The sequence below is a fragment of the Eleutherodactylus coqui genome, chromosome 11 (genome assembly GCF_035609145.1).
Source record: "Eleutherodactylus coqui strain aEleCoq1 chromosome 11, aEleCoq1.hap1, whole genome shotgun sequence".
Classification (NCBI taxonomy): domain Eukaryota; kingdom Metazoa; phylum Chordata; class Amphibia; order Anura; family Eleutherodactylidae; genus Eleutherodactylus; species Eleutherodactylus coqui.
Genome location: NC_089847.1, coordinates 13,878,101 through 13,900,606, shown reverse-complemented (window position 1 = coordinate 13,900,606; position 22,506 = coordinate 13,878,101).

Here is a 22,506-nt window from a genome sequence, read left to right as displayed (position 1 = left end):
AATTGGGCCCACTATTCGTGTACATGACACTGCGCACCAAACGCCAATTTTATGGTCATGCAGTGATGTTTTGTGAGTCAGGTGAGGGTTTGGAGTAGACCAGAACCTTATATTTTTGTGAATTCACGTAACCTGATAAATGAAACCCCACTCCGTCCATCATAAGTACAGCAGTGGATCCAAAAGTCCTCCACCTGGATGCTTGTCAGTGAAGGCCATTTCATTAACTGATCCACTTTGCACATAGCCTTCCACAATAACTATTCACCGTTGCAGGAAGAACACCATCTTTCTAATGCAACTTGTACAGAAGAACTAAAGAACAGGTTAAAATACAACTGGAACACTGCACATGGGGTGACATGACTTCGCCAGATAGGTGCAAGGGGCTACGGCCTTCTTCAAAGAGTGGGGTGTGGCATTGGAGGCGGGATACTTTTCTGTGGCCCAAGTACACACCACACAGAAGGCTACCTATCACACACCCTTGAGCAGGTGAGTGATGCCACCACGCCATAACAATATGCCACATTGCACAGTGTAGTAATGCACTCCATTAGAATTGGATTACGTTAGGCTAATCATTTTAAAGTTTTCAAAGTTTAGTGAGATCTTCTGTGGGGGAAGGGAAGTGACTCCGACTTTCTGTTTCAGAAGCGGTCACAACAGGAAGTGCAATCTATGAGTATATGCTCCCATCGCTGGCCATGACCTGGCTTTCATGGCAGCACATATTTTATAGATCTATCACTCCGTAACTCAGATTTAGGTTTCAGCTGGAGATTAAAATAATTCAACTGTTAATTCCTTCATTAAATAGTTAATTAATGAAATAATTAAATAACTGAGAGAATGAGCAGATTAACGGAACAAATGAATGTACTAATATTTACTAATTAAATATTGAAATTGTTTATTCATTTACTTACTTATTTGTTCATAATTTCCTCCACTCTTTCCCAAATTCATTCATTTACTAATTCGATCATTTAATTTTTTTTCAGAAATTCCTTCCTTCATAAATGTTTTCCTTCAATAAAAACAGGAGAAAAATGAATTAAAAAATTAATATATTTATCAGTGAATGAATTTACACATAGAGAAGGAATACATGAATGAATGGCGTGGAATTTATTTTTAAACTGGAGATTAAAATGATTCAATTGTTAAGTCTCTCATTTATTGGTTAATTAATGAAATAACCAATCCATTCATTCACATAGTTTTGAATTAAAAAAAACTGGGTACACAGATGAATGAATGAATGTATTGACTTGAGCTATTCATTTGTTTATCTATATATATATAAAAGTGAAAGCCCTCACTGTCTGACTCGCCACTAATTCTCTAACTTCCTGATGTCGTAGAAACATGAAATTTGGCAGGAGCATTCTTTAGGTGCTAAATAGGAAGCGTTAGTAGGTCACAACTCGAAAATTCATTGCTAAGCGCAAAAGCATTGTGTAATGTACGAAATCTAATTCTCTTACTTCCCAATGTTGTACAAACATGAAATTTTTTGTACAAACATAAAAAACTGTGCTGTGATTGGTTGTTATATATTATACTGCTTAAGTAACATGAAAGCTGTGCTGTGATTGGTTGTTATATATTATACTGCTGAGGTAACATGAAAGCTGCGCTGTGATTGGTTGCTATATATTATACTGCTTAGGTAACATGAAAGCTGTGCTGTGATTGGTTGTTATTAGAGATGAGCGAGCGCCCAAATGCTCGGGTCCACATTATTCGAGTCGAGCTTTTCGAAAATTCAAGAGCTCTATTCGAGTATCGAACCCCATTGCCTACAATGGGAGACTCCAGCATTTTTGTATGTGGGACGCCGGGTCTCGAGTTTTATTTTTTTCTTGGTTCGTGCCCTCTCTCTCGGCATCTCGGCGGAGAGAGGCCAAAACAGGCATGTCACAGCAGGGAGAAGCCAAAAGCTGGGGCGGGGTCGAACACGATTTGATGCTCGTTCGAGTAACGAGCACCATCGAGTGCACTAATACTCAAACGAGCATCAAGCTCGGCAGGGTATGTTCGCTCAACTCTAGTTGTTATATATTATACTGCTGAGGTAACATGAAAGCTGTGCTGTGATTGGTTGGTATACATTATACTGCTTAGTTAACATGAAAGCTGTGCTGTGATTAGTTGTTATATATTATGCTGCTTAGGTAACATGAAAGCTGTCCTGTGACTGGTTGTTATATAATATACCACTGAGGTAACATGAAAGCTGCGCTGTGATTGGTTGTTATATATTATACCACTGAGGTAACATGAAAGCTGCGCTGTGATTGGTTGTTATATATTATACCGCTGAGGTAACATGAAAGCTGCGCTGTGATTGGTTGTTATATATTATACCGCTGAGGTAACATGAAAGCTGCTGTGCTGTGATTAGTTGTTATATATTATACTGCTGAGGTAACATGAAAGCTGTGCTGTGATTGGTTGTTATACATTATACAGCTGAAGTCAAAGTAACCTTGACTTCTTAAAATTTTCCGTGCAAACAACACGTAAACAGCTGTATCAATTAACTCGGATGAGGCTAGGTATATCAGCTAGTTTCTTAATAAATTCCTTCACTCATTCCAAACTTTTTTCAACTATTCATTCATTTTTTCATAAATTCCTTTCGATCCTTGCTATTTGTTTGTGATCACTTCCTGATTTCTGACCCTGGTTATTCTGCAGTCTCCACTTCTGACCTTGGTTTGTTATATTGACCATTCTCCTGTGTGCAGCCTGCCCTGACTGCTGGTGTGAATTTGTGCTGCCTGCCTCAGTTTGGAACTCCGTAACTCTTCCTCTGTTCACATGCTCCAGTACCACACACTGCTTAATTGTAGCATCCGTGGCCACATCACTGGGGACCATGAAGCGAAGCCCAGATCCTGACTGGTGGGGTTAAAGGGTGAAGACCCAAATTCGTCAGGGGTTGCATCTGGATTTGACCCAAAGTCAAACCAGTGTGTGGCACTGCAGGTCCACATCCGATGATCCTGACATATAGAGGGCATACATTTATTCTTTTTTTTAATGAAATCATTCAGTTTCTCAGGCTATGTTCACATCACATTTCCGTGACATGCGGCATATACCCTGGGAAAAATCTTCCAACACTCTTTCGGATAAATGGTGTCCTATGGATACATTTGATATTTGTACCAGAAGCATACAATTTGTGTAAGAAGGAGAATAGAGCGCTCCGCATATTCACCTCCATTATTTGCGATAATTGCAGTAACATTACTGTTCTGCAGGTACAAAAAAATCTGAATATGTGTGGAATGAGCTGTAATTTTTGTCTTCAGGTTCCTTACACTGTCTGTAAGTAAGAAAATGCCAGTCCCCGGAGCTCTGATAATGAATATCTGCGGATCCTGCAATCAGAGAAATAAGTGATAGCACACCGGACGGAGCGGGGTCTATCCACACGGCCTCCATCTGCTGCTATGTCCTACTTTCTGCTGAAGATTATAAGCCTGTCAGAGTTCTCATAACCTGCAATGTTCCAAGTGCTGCCAACAATCATTTACACTTTATTCTGAGAGGCGGATGGATTGTCAGTGGGAGGAAAACTCAACTTCTATAAGATTCCAGGGGTTAAGTCTACAGAAAAGTCAAGTAACTTTGTTAATACTTTGCTCCACTTCTCTTGTACTGATTCGTACTCCTTTTCTAAATTCAGTCTTGTCCCGCTCTCCTGTTGCTAGAAAGCAGTGCAGTGTGGGAGATCAGATGGGAGAAGAACACTTAGAGCTACGGAACTAGGTCACAAGATTCACTGCAAAATGCAGGAAGACTGCAGGCATATTGCAAGTGCAGCATTCCGACACCCTGGCAGGTACGACGTTAGGTGACCAAGATGTTCAGTGTAGGACAAACAGTTCACAGGCAATGAACTTGTGAAAACAACAACTAAATGTTTACTGAACATCTAACAGCGGGTTACCACTGACTGTATTGCCAAATTACGATTAACAGTTGGATACAGCTTTAAAGAAGGACAAGTGGGTTGATATATATATATTTCCATTACACAGACACAGCAAGTAATCACAGTATTTGTAAGATTCACAGTGTCTCCAGTGTGTTCATCTCTGTCCAAGGCTAGAAAGCTTTACTGTCTATATGGCAACAACGGTATTGTTGTACCTTGTCTCCACCGAAAGCTAGGGGCTGACCTGGCTTTGCTAGAGTTAACACCTCCGTTCAAGCCCCTAGCTTCCGATTGTCTGCTTGTGTCTGTGCCGTTCCGTCCCCCCAGCTGTTCAGTGGCCCACAGTCACTAACCGAACTGCAGTGCTTTGGCGTGGGTGGAAAGTTATGGTGGGGGTTAGTGTTAGGCGTGGTTGTACAAACTACCCTGCCTGCTGCTGTCAATCATCACCCCGCCACTGTTGCAAACACTGTCCCTGCCAATGTCGTTCGCCCCTCCGCTGTTGTCACTCTGTACCTCGCTGCTTCACCACTCTGCCACTGTTGCAAACTCTGTCACCGCCGATGTAGTTTGCCCCTCCACTGCTGTCACTCTGCATCCCGCCACTGTGGCTGAGACTGTCCTCAGCACTGTGCTCCCATCCGTGTGACCATAACCGGAGTTTCTACTGCTGCTGCTGTCCTGCGCTGCGAGTGTTACCTGGTGCTGCCCTACCAGCTCTGCTGTGACTCTTCTTCCCAAGGCACTACCATCTTCCCTGCCTGCGCCCGCTGAAATCTGTGTGTCGGGGTTGGCGGTCCCGCTGTCTCTGTTCCCGGCACCGGCCTCCCAGTTTCGACAGTTACCCGCTTCCGCTTCGCTGTCTTCGGCTGCTGCCACTAAAAGCACTGTAATGGAAGTCTGGCTCACAGCTCCGTTCCCCTGCTGGCCCTCAGGCACTGTTGTTGGCTGTAGCAGCTCGATGATGCTGATGCTGCTCCTGCCGCTGAAAACGCTGTCACAGCCGGGAGCATTGTACGAAGTAGCGCCCAGCAGCTGCAGCCAATGAAATTGTGGGCATCGCTTGTGAGCGTTCTTCTTGTCTCCACCCATTCTTCATGGTGGAGACAAGATACAACAATACCGGCAACAACTTTATCACAGGGATATATGTTAAAGTTCCAAGTTCCTGGTTGTAGTTTCCACTAGACTGTATTCCCTTACAACACCACTTGTACCTTATTCAATCCTTGGGGTTCACTTTGGGTCGAGCTGGACTTACATGCACAGCTCCTTTCCAGGCTGGCAGTAATCCTGCAGCTTCAGGTGCTGTATGCTGCATGAAAGGAGCAGAGGCAGATACACTTCTCACTATCCTACAGCACTTTCAACTGACCCACACAGCAAGTACAGGATCTTATATTACCCCTCCCCCTTCTAGAATCTTCCAGCTCAACCCCTCTCCTAGCATAGATATATGCAAATCAGGGCCGAGGTGATACAGAGGATCTAGCTGACTGTAAGGGTTTTCCTAGTTTGTAAGGCATGTCATGTGATCAGTCTCCCTTAGGTGTTAACATTTGCCAAGTAGTACCAGTACTGGGTCATTACACGAGTAGCAATCAGCAGTTGTTTTAATTCAGCTTTGGATGTAAATGGAGAAGAAACTATAATGTTAACCAGACAACAACAATTGATAAAAGATAAGAAATACAAAACTATTAGCTATTTTATACTCAACAGTTGATATAGAGTTAAAGGGAATTTCTGGGACTTCAAAAAAATCTACCACTGTGGAATGTAGGGAAATATAGAATAAAAGACATACCTCCTTCCGTGGCTTCTTGTCCAGTGCTTGATCTCCTAACCCAGAAGAAACTGGCTGCAGTCACACGACATTCATTCTTCACATGACTGTTCCGCCAATCACAGGCTTCAGCGGTCATGTGTCGTTTATAGAAGAATCACTACTGAAGCCTGTGATTCACTAAGCAATCACATGCTCAATATATTTCACATGGCCACACCCAGGTTAAGAGTGATAGGGAACTGGGCTCCACCGGGGACCACTGAAGGAGGTGATTATGGCTTTTTTCTTTATTTCACACCATTCCAAAGCAGTAGAATTTTTTTTGATCCCAGAAAACTCCATTAAGGGTTGTCCTCGTTACAACATTGAACAAAATTAAGTGAGTATTTGGTCTAAAAAAATTGAGTTAATAAGTTGGAGCACCTCTTTCAGGATCTATTATTCAAAGCAGAAGGTAACTACAAAAAGCATCTCCCACTCTGGAAGACCTGGCCTATCCATAATTACAGTCAGATCATTGATTAAATAGACATCATGCAATACTTCCCCCCATTAGTCAAACACATAAGCTTCAATAGGGAAAAAGAACTTACCACATATATATGGTTCCTTTACCGGTACTGTTGGTGCTATCTATAGGATGAAATCACACATCCCCCAGTTCAATTTTCATGGGAAATACCTTCATCTAATGGAAACCTTTACAGTTCTATACAGGACATTTGAGCCAGTACCCAACACATTTTAGGTTTGACAGTAATCGTCTCTGAAGGGTCTTCTCATGACAATGGATCCTCCAAGACGACACCTATGCTCAAAGCATCTTCACATTCACACAACTTTTCTTTGAAAGGTGCTACCCACAAAAGGTTAATACAGACAGCTTCTGTGCTTAGGAGATAGTGGATGGGTGTGAGCATGCCCCCATTCACAGGTTCTACAGTCATTAGAGCTCGGCAGGAAGTATACAGAGGCTAGAGTGTAGCTGCTGGTAAGAGGTGCTCTTCTTGAGTCGTCTGAGGGTGCAGGCCCGAGAGGCAGATCAATTGCTGATTTTACAAGGCCCATGTGCTATAGCTTGTGTAATCAGAAACCGGTTAAGGGAATACTGGAAGAGAGATGCTTGTACTCTTCAGCGACAAACTGTAAGTGAGATCTGCTCCCACCGCGATCCTAAGTCTATGCACTAGTACAGACTCACAACAGGCCCGCTGTATAGGGGAGCACTATACTAGTTGAAGAGTCAGTGCTAATTACGAACAGAGACTTAATGCAATACACCACTGTGTGTTTTGGGAGTACAGACGCTGTGTTTAGTTCCCGTGCTTTCATAGTAGTGCAGTAACAACCTGGTTCAAAACGGCTGTGTACCGCTTCCCATGTCTGTGGTCCACTAAGACCACTCCAACTCCGGCAACTCATTTATATTGTTTTGATTTATTAAGTAACTATAGAGTGAAACTGAAATTGTCTGTTTCTTGCCAGTTACTCCTGTTGCTCCCTATGCTCATACCAGTATAATCGGCATTTCTGTATTTTTAAATAAAACATTGTGTATTTTTGTTAACTCTGTGACCCCATCGTATTCTGAAACCTGCGTCGCGCACCACCTCCCTGCGTCATCATGACTATGCATCTTCTGAGAGGATCTTCTCATGATTATGGATCTTTTCTCAGGCTCTTTACATGACTATGCATCTCCTGAGAAGATTTTTTTGTGACTATGGTTCTTCTAAGATGGTCTCCTTGTGACTTCATAACTATGGATTTTCTCTCGGAATTTTCCCGTGTCTATTGATCTTCCCAGAGGATCTTGTCATGACTTCATAACTACAAATCTTCTTTCAAAATTTTCTCATGTCTATGGATCTTCTCAGAGGATCTTCTCGTGACTGTGGATCTTCCATCAGAATCTTCTCATGACCATGGATCTTCTTTTCAGATGATTCTTTCATGCGTATTAATCTCAAAGGAACTTCTCAGATGATCTTCTCATTAAGGACCACTGGGAGCTACCTCATAGGGTAGTGGTCTCCAATTTTTTGCGGCCTGGCTGTTGTAAAACTGCAACCTACAGCTGTGGGGTCATGTTGGGAATTGCTGTTTACTCAACAACTGGAGAGCCACAAGTTGGAAACAATTTTCCTAGGGATTTTTTTTGTTGCCTTCTTCTAGATCAACACTACCAGATATTGGGTTGATCTACATAGACTTGTGTCTTCATCTTTTTTATCATCTCACAAACATTTAAATTTGGCATTATGTTCAAAATATTATCAATAAGAACACATAATCTGGCTCCTTTCAGACATTTGATTGTACTACATACTGAATTTTGATGTTGGCATGGGGAGGCCTCTATAGGCATCTATGTATGGCATCACTGGGAGCTTTCAGTGGGCTTCAAGCAGCAAAGCTAGCCCATCAGCACCCCCTGATCATGGTGTTGGAGGATGCTGATGGGGAAAGGGTCCCCCCCCCCCCCCCTGACTGTTTAAATATTGTAGTCAAAACAAACCAGATGTCTAAACAGTTAACTGTCATGATCAGAGCTAACCCTGATTATGGCAGTTAACAGCAGCTGTCAGAAACCGCTAATAACCACCAGGGATGGAGCAAACTTGACTCCTGAGCCTACTCTGTATACCCTTTTCGAGCGCCTGATCGTACATTTACCATCAGCGGTTGCGAAGAGATTAAAGGATAAATTAATTTCTTCCTCAAAACATCCTCATGATGAGATGAAGCCCACCTAACAACATGATCCTATTATCTTCTACTTGACACAGTAATTCTGTTAAGTATGAGCCCAGGCTGGCATGCCTGTGTGGCACACTTTTTTAATGCAGGGCAATCCATTGCTTTGTTAGTGTGGGTTGTATCCCTGTATGTGTGGCGCACATATCTATGGCGGTCATCCTTGGTATCAGTTCATATTGTGCAGGCTGGGTCTGTTGGCAGTCACCCCTCCCTTACCATGGGTTGAGTTGAGTGGCTGCTCAATCAGCATACACCTGAACATTGTTGCTCCTCTATATAGCAATCTGGCTTGCTGCTGCTATCAGGTCAAATGGCGATTGAGCTTTTCCTGTAGTATATACCCTGTATCTGGCTTCTTTTTCTGTGAGTTATGTCTTTGAGCATTGTTTCTCCCCTCTGTGATTTCATAACCGCCAGGGATGAAGCAAACTTGACTCCTGAACCCACTCTATATACCCTTTTCGAGCGCCTGACCGTACATTTACCATCAGCGAAGGGGTTAAAGGGTAAATTAAATTCTTCCTGAAAACATCCTCATGATGAGATGAAGCCCACCTAACAACAAGATGCTATTATCTTCTACTTGACACAATAATTCTGTTAAGTATGACGCCCGATCCAATTCTCCGACTCCTATTCTGTCAATCTACACTATCCGAATCGAATTATCTCCGGCAGAATGAACTTCGGGGACGGCGAAATATAATTTCAGTCACCACTAATAAATCTTTAATTATTAATATCCCGGTGCGCTTGGAAGAGATCACATTCTATAAACAGAGCCGCTGCTAAACAAAAAGGTTTTCATTGTATTTCCTGTCCTGTGGGGTCCTTCCGAAATTAAATCTCCATGTCAATCTAATGGATTCGTCTGTGGTCGCTCAGCTCATTAAGGAATTCATGGAACGGCTATGAAATGCACTTTTTTTTTTTTTTTTAGACCTGGGTGCACAGCTTTACTCTATACCCGGGTGCCAATCTATGACTTATTATGGATAATTAGGTTGGGAAACCCACATGGTGTCAGTAGATCTCCTAGTAGTTCAGAGGGAATTCAGGTGACTTTATAACACCAGGCATTGTGCATCATTAATACATGAGAGGAGCTTGTTTACGAGGCACAGACACAGTTGACATTTTTCATGTTCCATTGCAGTTTTTTTTATGTTCCGTTCAGTACACAGTGGGGGAAATTATGGAGGAGCGGTAATATGAGGAACCTGGCTTGGGAAGTATTTGTGCAGGTGATTAGCTGTCATACGGGTGCATTGGGAGTAGAGTTTATAAGCAATGCGACAGTTCTTCCTATTGTTAGCAGGATACTTTGCTGGTTTAGAGGAAAATAATAAGAGTATTCTTATTTTTAATTAGCGTTTCTTCTTCTCCTTATAGATACCAACGGAGATGTAACGCGACCATAACAGTCATATGTCATTTCCATTGAGTTGCGTAGAACGAGATTTTTGACTCCAGGATGCCAAACTCTCTACTCAATGAAGTGCACGTCACACAGGAGATCACACGTATATCAACACATGGCAGATGTCCTCTGACTAAGGCATAAGACCTACAAAAAATGCTAAGAGGTCCTTTGGGTGGTAAGGTCCTTAATGACCTTATCTTGCCTTCACGTGCCACCAGCCGATATCTTTCCTTCTTATACCAGGCAACTAATATTTCTTTTGATTTGACATACCAGTCCTACAAGTATACAGAACTAGTGATGCCCTTTGCTTGTCACATTTGCCGACAAATGAGACAGGCTGCATATCCTTGCATCCCCGCTGATTTCGATGGTATTTTTTGCTTTAGCACCCCCCATTTTGCTTGCAATGGTTCCTATTGTCTGTGAAGCCTGTTATTAGTCTATCAACTAGTGGGAGATCTCCATCACCCATTGTCAATGGCTGGCATGATGTTTGATTGATACTGGGTGATGGAGACCACCCACTTGACAATGGACTATTGTTGGCCCCAAAATCAATGGGGGCCATTGTGGATTATAAGAGGAGAATTAGAACAAAGGGAATCAGCGGTGATGTGGACAAAAAAAGTATGCAACCCATGCTGCTTGTCAGAAGACATAACAGATCTTATTTAAAGGGGTGAAAATGCAAAGAGACTCCCCCCCCCCACCTATGACTGATATCTATTTGATCAAGTGGAGAGGGGATGCAAATAGCATCTGTCCTTTTGGAGGACTCAGCACATCCATGCATTACATAGACAGCCCATTAATTTCTATAGGAACTATGTAATACTTAATTTGCCCTATGGGGGAGCTGCAGGGGAATTGAACATTTGTTGTGAGTTTTTCTCATGGATTGATATAGATTGCTGGGAATCACTGAGGCAGTGGGAACTTACTATTCAAAAATGCCCTTCACAGGTAAGCACCCTTAAAACTTAACTTAATTTTCGATAATTTAAAACTAAAACCTACGGGCCATACAAAAGATAGACAAAAGATATTTCCCCAGGTCAGTAACCAGGGTCACTCAAAATGAGCTTCTACAAGTACCTACTCATTGGGGGAACCAATAATGAATACATAAAGTCAAGCTATAGGAGTCTTCCAGTAGGATGAACACCCCAGGAGGTAGAATTATACTCCTATCTAGAGTGCCCAATAGTTATAATATGTGGTCAGTGCTGGAAGCAGATAGCGCTGTCAACATTGCAGTGGCCATGATTGGTATTAAATTCAATGAGAGCTGCGCCTGCAAATCCAAGGCTGCTACACTATGGACAATGTAGTCTGCTACCTGTGCTGCCCATACTGACAGCAGGGCTGGGAATCAGCTGATTGCCGGGGATCCAGAGGATAGGTCATTAATAGAAAACCCAAAGTCCCAAACAGCCCTTTGAATGAGCTTTTACACAGCCTGATTATTGGGCAAGAATGTTCGCCTGAATGCTTGTTTGCCCAGTCGTCAGGCCATAAAGGACAAATGATTAACTGTCCATAAGAAAGTGTTCATTGGTTGGCTAATTAAACCTTTTAGGGCGCCTTCACGCTGGCCAGAAAATCACACGAGAATGAGTAAAAACGCAGAATTCTGAAACCAATGATTTTCAATGGTTTCCTTCACATTTGCGATGTTTTCACTCATGTGATGTTGCAAGAAAAAAAAATTGTGTCATGTCCTTTCTTTCTGCAATGTGTGATTTTTATTTTTTTTTACCTCCCATGTTTCGCTATAAAACCTCCTTTTTATTGCAACGCAAAGCACAAACTTGCGATTTTCATACAATGTGATGCATTTTTAACATTAGAAAGTCCTAATATTTCAGCGAAAAAAGCATGATGTTCAAAAATCGGGGAAAAAAGATGCAATTTTGCCACGATTTTCTGGCCATGATATCACGATCACCAGTGTGAAGGACCCCTTATGCGAGTATAAGGCCTCTTTCACACCGGCGACAATGATATCGCAGTGATATCATGTTCTGTCTGATATTGTTGCATTTTCTCGCGGTGATCTCAAGATTGTGTGTCGCTACAAAGTCGCATGAATTTGTAGCACTCTTTTGCTGGGATTTTCAGGGGGGCTTGAAATGTAAGCCCTACCTCGAAAATAAGGCCTATCTGCATTAAGAAAAAAACCACAATACATCACCTAAAAGGTGCTGTCAGCTCCGCGCACATGTCTCCTCTGCAGCTCTGGCAGACTTGCTTGTAGTTTTTACCCAGCGCTTCCTGGTCAGAGGTTCAAAATCCCCGCCTCCAGGAAGCACTGGCTGTGATTGGTTCATTGAGCGCTGCAGTGATTGGAGGAGCCTTGGTGCTTGAGAACCAATCACAGCCAGCACTTCTTGGAGGCGGGTATTTTAAACCTCCAAACCAGGAAGCGCTGGGAGAAAACTACAAGCAGAGAAGGCGTGCAACGGAGCGGACAGTGCCTCTTAGGTGACGTATCGTGTTTTTTTTTGTTTTTTTTTAATGCAAATAGGCCTTATTTTAGGGCTTTTACAGTAGGCCTTCCTATTCTAAAAGTTGCATGGCACTGCACAAAAACCGCATTTTCGTGCAGCACAAAGGAAGGGTCCATAGGGAAACTTGGGCTACAAAGCATCGCTAATCGTAGCTGTATGAAGGGTTTCACACACATGCGATTTGTAGCACTGTCGAATCGCGAGAAAATCAAGGCCTATAAATGCTTGCCAGTTGGCTGAACGTCCCTGTGTGCAAACAGTGCGGCGTGCGGCTGACCAGTGATGGCTGTATGAGGAAGAATGATTGTAACCATCTTTCAACTCCATGCAGCAGATCATCTGCCCATGTGAACAATAAGAACGGGCGCTGACCGACCTGCTCAGATGATGTGCTCATGGAAAAAGACCGCTACAACTCAGACAACCTCTGTACAGAGGCTCCTGTGTATCATTTGTGGTCACTCTCTATCGGACATCTCTGTGGCACGCACTCTGGGGGGCATCTCTATGATAAACGCTTTAGGTGAAATCTGTGGCAACATTTTTGTCAGGATTCTGTGGTCTTTCCAGGAATTAACCACTAGTGGACACTGTTTCACACTTTTTAATACTGTGCTGCAATTTTACTCCTTGCCCCTGGAGGCCACTGTTTTTTCCTGTGACTTGCCCTCAAACAAGATGGCCGATATTGCCTCTTTTTGAGAGCCATCTTGTTCCCTGTTTGGGCCTACTTAAAGGGATTGTACCAAAAACAAACTTTTTTCACCTATCCACTGCATAGATGATTAAAGTCTGATTGGTGGGGTGCTGGAGCACTGGTCGCAAAATTTATGGTGCTGCTTTTGAATTCAATAGGCTAATAGAAAAAGCTGCATACAAGCACTTGGCTATCTCCAGCAATCCCATTGAAAATGAATAGAGCGGCACCCCGAATGTGCAACCACCGCTCTATTCAATTTCCTCCTCACTGTAGGGTGTTCAGTAACATGCGGAGAATATGTGACCCCATTCTCAGTGAGATCCCACAGATCAGACTCTTATCACCTGTGCTATGGATAGGTGATAAAAGTTCTTCTTTGTGCAACCCCATTAAGTTGTCCCAGTAGACCCAAGTCTTGTGTAACTAAACTCTACTGCCTAGCTCCTTTCTTGTGCCCAGGGAACGTTCTGTACCAGAAACAGATGAAACCCTCACCAAACTGAAGTTTGGTGTGCTAGAGATGGGCATTTAATGTGCCGAACCTTCGTTCGTTGCGTTCCGCTATTTATGTAGCCACTCGTCATCTCCAGGCAATTGGATTCCAGCCGTGACCTACCCGTATCATGACACCATGTGGCAGATAATCTAGAGGTCTTCTAATGTTGAGGCAATTCGGAGGCATCATTGGGCCTACACTGTTGGTCTCCTTGCCCAATAGTGAAGTTATGCCAGATGACCATTAGCCAAAGTAGGACACCTTGGCATGAATATGTAAGGCCTGGCACAGAATCCCCTCTGTGGTCCCTCTCATCATAAACATGCCCAAGGTCGAGGTCAGATCTATGTGCCATGCGGCCTGGAACGTGTTACTTACAGAATCTCATTTCTTGTGTTCTTCCAGACTTCAAAGTAAAGTTTTTCTTCTTTTTCATTTCACCTACTGGCAAAAGGACAATATATCATCTGCTAAGAGCGTAGCCGAGCCGGGGGTTATAATACTCTACTTGATAGGAATAATAATGTTTGGGGATTTCTGCTTGCTGAGTCAGTTCCTGCTTTAGTTTTGTGTGAATTGATTTCCAAGGTTCCCGAGTGATTCTTCTTAGTGCCAAAGGCAAGACCCCATGTAATTCTGTGTCAGTGGCGCCGCGCTATGTGCCGCCTGCAGCTTTATGTGCGGAATATAAAAACCGTGTCAAGCGATCTTGGAGGGTTTGAGAACAAAAAGACTGGAAATCAATTGGTGGATTAAATGTCTGGACGACGTTCTGTACGACGATGCAACTAATATATACCAGGCAAGGAATATTAGCAACGACTCGCAGCTTACCTCCCTTCAATTTATGTTGAGTGGTCAAGAAGGGTGGATGAAACGGGCTCAGGAGCCGAGTCTGCTTCATCCTCGACAGCTACTGTTTATGACAGCCGACAGTCCTTGGTAACTGCCGCTATCAGAGTTGGCTTTGATTGCAGCAGTTAACTTTTTGTATGCTGTAATCAAAATACATCTAAACAGCCAGTGGGAGAGGAAACCCCTTCCTGCACCCATTGGCAGCCACTGCAACATGATTAGGGCTCCCAAGGCTGCCACACATATGTGCCAGGGCTGTGACGGGGCTTGTTATACAACATCAAAATTGCTATATATTCCAACACTAAAGTATTGCAGTATATTGCACAAGCCATCAAGTTCAAATTTCCTGCGGAGACTACATAAAAATGTTAAAAAAAGTTTTAATAAAGTTTTTTTAAGTAAAAAAAAATACTAAAAAGTGAAAAAGATCCCTTTCCCCCTTTTTCCCTATAAAAATATAAACAACTAAAATATCCCACTAACTTGGTATCGCCATGTACTTAAAAGTCCAAACTTTTAAAATACAATATTTATCTATATGTTAAAGGGCTTATTTAGACGACCGTATATCGGCTCGGTTTTCACGCCTGGCCAATATACGGTGTCCTTGTCTGCAGGGACGGGGGGATGGAGAAGCCAGGAGCAGGAACTAATCTCCCACCCCCTCTCCGCCCCTTGCCACTATTTTCAATAGGAGGGGGTGAGGCGGGGGTGGGGATAAGTGACACGCTTAGCTCCGCCCAGTACCGCCCCTCCTATTGCAAATAGTGGCAAGGAGCGGGGAAGGGGCGGGAGCTCAGTTCCTGCTCCTGGCTCTTCCATCCTCCCCCCCCCTGCAGACATGGACACCGTATATCGGCTCGGCATGAAAACGCAGCCGATATATGGTCGTCTAAATAAGCCCAAAGGCTGTAAAACCAAAAACAACGACTTAATGCTAGAATTGTAATTTATTTTGTATCCCGACTCCCAAAAAATGTGAATAAAAAGTGATCAAAAACAAATGTGTTTTCTAAAATGGTACTAATAAAAACTGCAGCTCACCCCACACGAAACGAGCCCTAACAGCGCCTAATCGATAAAAAAATTTAAAAGTTACGGGTCTCGGGATACGGCGACGGAAAAACATTTTTTTGTTTAAGAAAAAATGTATTTACTTTTAAAAAAATAGAAAAACATAAAAAAACAGGTAACACTGTAATCATACTGAACCATAGAACAAGGTTCATGTCATTTGTACTGCACTGTAAATGCTATAAAAACGAAACAATCCAAAAAGAGCGCATTTTTTAAAAATTTCTCCCCACTTGGAAAATGTTAAACGTTTTTAAATATATTATATGGTACATTACATGTAACCATTACAAAGTACACCTCGTACCCCCCAAAAACAACCCCTCGTATGGCTGTGTCAATGGAAAGATTAAACGTTATGGCTCTTGTAAGGTGGGGATTAGAGATGAGCGAACGTACTCGTTTAGGGCGATTTCGCAATCGAGCACCGCTTTTTTCGAGTAACTGACCACTCGGGCGAAAAGATTCGGCGGGCGCTGGGGGTGAGTGGGGGGTTACAGAGGGGAGTGGGGGGGGGGGGGGGAGAGAGCTACCCCCTGTTCCCCACTGCTACCCCCCGCTCCACCACGCCGCACCCGGTGCCCCCCGAATCTTTTTGCCCGAGTAGTCAGTTACTCGAAAAAAGCGGTGCTCGATTGCGAAATCGCCCTAAACGAGTCCGTTCGCTCATCTCTAGTGGGGATGAAAAAGCAAAAATAATAAAGTGAAAAATCTTTGGTCCTGAAGGGGTTAAGCCATGTAATGTGCAACAGCCAGTGGCAGCTATTCCGTCTCGTTCCCTGCTCTTCATTCTTCATTATAGGGAATCCATATAAAAATGCAGAGCGGAGTGGAGGGCGGGCAATCGAGTCGAGACTCGGGGAAGGGCTAGCATCAAAAACGCACGTGTTTCCCCCCAAAGAAAAGTATATGTGCATCCTGTGAAAAGACGCACAAATATGACCCCCATTCTTTTAAATGGGGTCATACACATGAGCGATTTTTTCCCCCGCATCCGATTGCCCATGTTTGGGCGTGCTCTCGCATCACCCATTGTTTTCAATGGGACCGGTGGCAGCATCACACTACGTCCTAGGTGGGCATCGTGCCATGCAAGGTTTCACCATTAAAGGTGATGCAAGGCGGTTTTGGTATAAAAGCCAAGGATATAGCATGTTGGCAAGGGGCGATATCGGGCTCTGCTTCACGGCCCGATACTGCACTATCGCATATGAAGTTAGCCTAAGGGGGATGGGTACACGGGACCCTTGTTCTTTGGATCAGTAGTGGTTCAGCGGAACCACGATCACCAAGTTATTCCCTGTTCTCTGGATAGGGGATAACTTGTAATTGTGGTGCAGCTCCTTTAAGTCAGAGCAGCTCGACTGCTTAAAGGGATTGTCTAGTTGTAGACTATTGATGACCTATTTTCAGAACAGATCACGAATAGTAGATCTGCAGGGGGTCTGTTGCCTGGGACCTCCACCAATCAGCAGCTCACTAGCCCAGCCCTCTTGTGCACTGAGCTCATTTCTGCAGGAAGCAGTCAGCTCCGTTGTTACTGCAGTGGGCAGACCTGGTATTGCTAACCATTTATTTCAATGGGAACTTGGCCTGCAATACCAAGCCCGGCCACTGCAGTGAGAATGGAGATATCTGCTTCCTGCAGAAATCAACTCAGTGCACAAATGCACCAACCTGGCGAACAGCTGATCAGCATATCCTGCTGATGGATCCCTCCAATCTAGTATTGATGACTGATCCTGAGGATAGGCTATCAATAGTTTAAAACCCTTTTAAGCAGTTTTGCGAGGGAGTGTAGAGCGCCTATGATGTCTATATACTCTAATAGGCCATATGAACAAGTGGTCAACCCCTTTAATCAGATTCCTATGGATTGATGGTCTGATGCAGGAAGATTAAATATGGGGTCAGTATACAGCGCTGTAAGATATGATAGCGCTATATAAATGATGGGTAACAACTTGTAGGATTGTCAAGCCTCATGTTCTCAGCCCTCCTGCCCATTAATGTGATCGCAAACCCTACAAGTGGATACAAGAGCGCGGAATTCCAGACTGATATCAACTTATTTTAATTTCCGCTGTTTACTCAAACATCTGATTCCAGCGCCGCTCTTCATGTATTTTCGCTTGCGTAGGGCAAACTATGCAAATAGAAACAGATACAAGTACAGATATAGACAATGCGGCTTTCTCTTTGATTTAGAACTACTTGTCCTAGTATGGCCGGGCAGATAGGTGATGCTGAGACTTGTAGTCCTCCCCTTGTGTAATAGCTCATCCACGTCCATACCTCTGTCCCATTGTAACTAGTAGGAATGAGATGAATCGTTGTTGCTGCCGTCTGGATCCTGCTATAACCATAATATATAGTCCCCCGGGCCATAAAATACCCTGACACCGTCTGAAATCCTTCTCCTCGATTGGTCCACGAGAAGGAGAAATTCTGAGTCGGTGGCAGCTGAATAAAGAATTGCGCTTTGTTATTTACTTTTGCCGATGAGTTTTGGTGACTTTTCATAACACTAAAAATTCTATCAGCTGGATAAGATTACATTTTCTTTACAATGTTTCCCATCTTGTAGAAATCTTCAGTGAAAGTGGGGTCCAAATAACCCGATGGGGAGTAATGCTGATCTGTTATACACCAGGGGGCGCTGTAGGCATCATGGATCACAGGCTGGTTGGCCTTGTTACTTAAAGGGGTATACAGCAAAAGAGATGTGACAAACTGATAAAATACGCTGAGTGACCACTTTATTAGAGACCCCCCATCTAGCTGCACGTTGGGCACTAGAACCAAGTTCCTTACATAAATACAGTACCAGAACCAAACTATGTACATAAATACAGTCCCAGAACAGTTTAGTGAATACATACTCTGCCAGAACCAAGCTCAGTGCATAAGTACAGCACCAGAACCAACCTCAGTACATAAATACAGCACCAGAACCAACCCAAGTACATAAATACAGCACCAGAACCAACCTCAGTTCATAAATACAGCACCAGAACCAACCCAAGTACATAAATACAGCACCAGAACCAACCTCAGTACATAAATACAGCACCAGAACCAACCTCAGTACATAAATACAGCACCAGAACCAACCCAAGTACATAAATACAGCACCAGAACCAACCTCAGTACATAAATACAGCACCAGAACCAACCTCAGTACATAAATATAGCACCAGAACCAACCTCAGTACATAAATACAGCACCAGAACCAACCCAAGTACATAAATACAGCACCAGAACCAACCTCAGTACATAAATACAGCACCAGAACCAACCTCAGTACATAAATACAGCACCAGAACCAACCCAAGTACATAAATACAGCACCAGAACCAACCCAAGTACATAAATACAACCCCAGAACAGTTCAGTGAATAAATACTCTGCCAGAACCCAGCTCACTACATAAATACATCACTAAATCCAACATCAGTACATAAGTACAGCACCAGAATGTCTCAGTGAAAAAATACAGCAGCAGAACCAAGCTCATAACATAAATGCAGTAGCATAATTATTCTCGCTATACTCTCCACTCTGTCATATGAGAAAGATCCCAGTGGTTGGCAGTCTAGTACCGATGACTGACGTCATGGGAAATTGCTCAGATCGTTGGATTTTTCCATTTTATGTGGATTCACACCGACACTGGCTGTACAGAACGATTCCTGACATCCTTCTCCGACCCCTTTCGGTGATGAGTTGTTTCCGTCCACAGGATCCCCTTTTGTTAGATGTTTTTTCCTCGATCGCGCCATTCTAGATATACTCTTCACACTGTTATATGAGAAAACCCCCCGCGGTTGGCAGTGAGACCCCGGCTCGTCCAGCACCGAACAAACTTGTCATGTGATTTTATCCTCCGGGGCTATGGGGAGAATTTCCATACTAGTAAGCTCCAATCGTGAACAAGCGTCGGCTCTAATAAAGGGTCTACTCAGTGTTTACCATGCAGTTAATTTCTGTTTTATGAGCCACCCCAGAGCAGCAATAGATTTTATTGTAGGGTCCCAGCGATCAGACATTTATGGCATGTCCATATAAAATGTTTTCTACTGGAATATCTCAGAAGCTCGACCTCACATGACCATTGGCTCCATAGTAACTTCGTGGTAGAGGCTTCTGGCATTGTACAGTTGCTTAAAGAATCACGCTATCCTATTTAACTAAACCTCTGGTGGAAGATGGCTGTATATACAGAGGTAGCCTTTAAAGGAGGACTGCAAGCAAAGCTATAGGGTGTTATACCCAGCACAGAGCCAGACCGAGTAGGGCATTACAGAGACTTTCAGATGGTCTTTGAATTCTGGTCCAGCTCCAGATTTACATGGGACCTTGAGTGATATAGTCACAGTGGGCTCCCTTAGTAATTTGTAGGTCCCACTGTGCCCCCTTAGTAATTAATAGGTACCCGCTGTACTCCCTTAGTAATTTAAAAGCCCTGCTCTGCCCTCTTAGTAACCTATAGATCCCACTGTGCTCCCTGAGTTATTTCTACACTCCATTGCGTCCCCTGAATCTCTTATAAGCCCTGTGGTGCTCATGAGTCATTTAAAGACCAAATTTGGATCAAACGCCATTTGAAACCAAACCCTCACTAATTAATAAGGTCCCACTGTGCTTCCCTGAGTCACTAATAGGCCCTATTGTGCCCCCTGAGTAATTTATAGGCTCCATTTTGCCCCCTGAGTCATTTATAGGCCCCACTGTGCCCCTGAGTCATTTATAGGCTCCACTGTGCCCCCCAAGTCATTTATATGCTCCACTGTGCCCCCTGAGTCAGTTATAGGTCCCACTGTGCCCCTGAGTCATTTATAGGCTCTACTGTGCCCCCTGAGTAATTTATAGGCTTCACTGTGCCCACTGAGACATTTATAGGCTCCACTATGTTCCTGAGCCATTTATAGGCCCCATTGTGCCCCTTAAATCATTTATAGGTCCTGCTGTGCCTCTTGAATAATTAATAAGGTGCCACTGTGCCCAGGCAATAAAATAACATAAACTCACTGACCTCCATCACTCTTCCACAGCATTCTCCATCCTTCGCCTGTTCTGGTTAGAATTGTGCAAAATGATGGACTCAGTTTGATCACATGATTACGCTGTTTATGTGAAGGCGCCGGCTGGTGGAATAGGAAGCATTTGGTTTCCTGCAATTCTGTCCTAAAGATGTGGTTACAATTAAATTTCAAAGAACGAGAGCCAGATTGATCTCACCCCTGAGTGGCCCCTCCAGGCTCAGTGGGCCCCAACACCTGCCCGGGTTTACAAGTACTTATACCAGCCCAGTTTGCATCCCTGTAGCATGCTCTGCCGGTCATTCCTGGCACTAGACATAAGACATAATTTCCTGGAGTATTCCTTTAAAAAACAGAATCTCTTGGAATTCACTGAAGCATTAATGGAAAAACAGGACTAAATCACAGCGGACCTCGGATGCAGTAAAAATTTATGATCCAACTAATCCAAAATATTCTGATTTGATTGGTCAACTAATAGCTGGAGTTTCACTCATTGATTTTCTCCAGTGACAGTACACTGAAAACGGACGGATATCTATATATCTGTATAATAAAATCATCCACAGGCCCCATAATGAACATTCGGCTGCTGCGGTGACCACTGCTGATTGTGCTTTATAAGCAGCTGCAGCTTATTTAAGACGAATCACATTCAGGCAGATGGCTGACAACAGCTGGCCGCCATGCTCCGGCCCAATCGCTCTATAAAAGAATCATTCGAGAGAATGAAAAGAACATCTTACAAGTTTTCTATAGAAGAGAAGAAATCTTGGAGGTCACTGAAGATTGAGACATCAGCTTCATTGCCTGGGACATCTGAAATCCTTGAGGGGGGTAATAAAAATATCAAGTCTGGCAAGCCATGATGGATCTGCATGCATCCACATGATCAATCATGTTGGAGGAAATTTAACGCTAGCAGCTCTTTCACATGCCAGATACGTTCACCATGGAGCTCATCTACCATGGTATGGTTGGATAAAACCTTTACCAAAGCTTCTAGCACTGGGTCAAAATGGGTCAACATTTCCTAATGGACCAAGGTTAAGCTGATCTATGGAGCAGTTCACGTGAAGTGGTGGAATTTGCATTCTGGAGGTGTTCCTTAAAGGGGTTTTCCAGGGAGAATACTATTGATGACCTATCTTTAGGATAGGTCATCAATAGTTGATTGGCTGGGGTCCGTCGCTCGAGACACCGGCCAATCAGCTGAGCAGGCACATGCTGTAGGCGCTTTAAATACACAGAGGTTGGAGTGGAAGTCTCGGCTCTGACCACCAAGTAGTGGCTGGCACTTCTAACGGCAGGCTCAGCTCTCATTGAAATCAATGGGTGCCGTGCCTACAGTTACAAGTGCTGGCCACTACACAGAGGTCGGCGAGGAGAGTTCTGCTGCTTCAGCTCTGACCTCTGTGTATTTGCGGCGCTGACAGTATGCGCACACTCAGCTGATTGGTTTGGGTCCCGAGCGACTGACCCCAGCCGATCAACTATTGATGAGCTATCCTAAGGATAGGTAATCAGTAGTATTCTCCCTGGAAAACTCCTTTAACCATGGCCTGTTTCCCATCATACATATTTGTAGAACTTAGAATTAGTTTTATTTTCTTAAGGGGGTATAGTTGTTGCTGATGGTTTTATTGATTGTTCGATGTTTTGCTGTGTCCGTGATTTGCAAATTACTGTAACTTCAAAAAGGGGAGGGAGTGAGGAACAGTCCTCTGAATAGGAAGAAGAGACTGAAATGAATCAGTCTGTGCTGCTATGCTGCAATATGAGAAGCTGGGGATGCTTATCTGTGTCTGTGCAGCTAGGCTGCAATATGAGAAGCTGGGGATGCTTCTCTGTGTCTGTGCAGCTAGGCTGCATTGTGCAGAATTGGGGATGCTCCC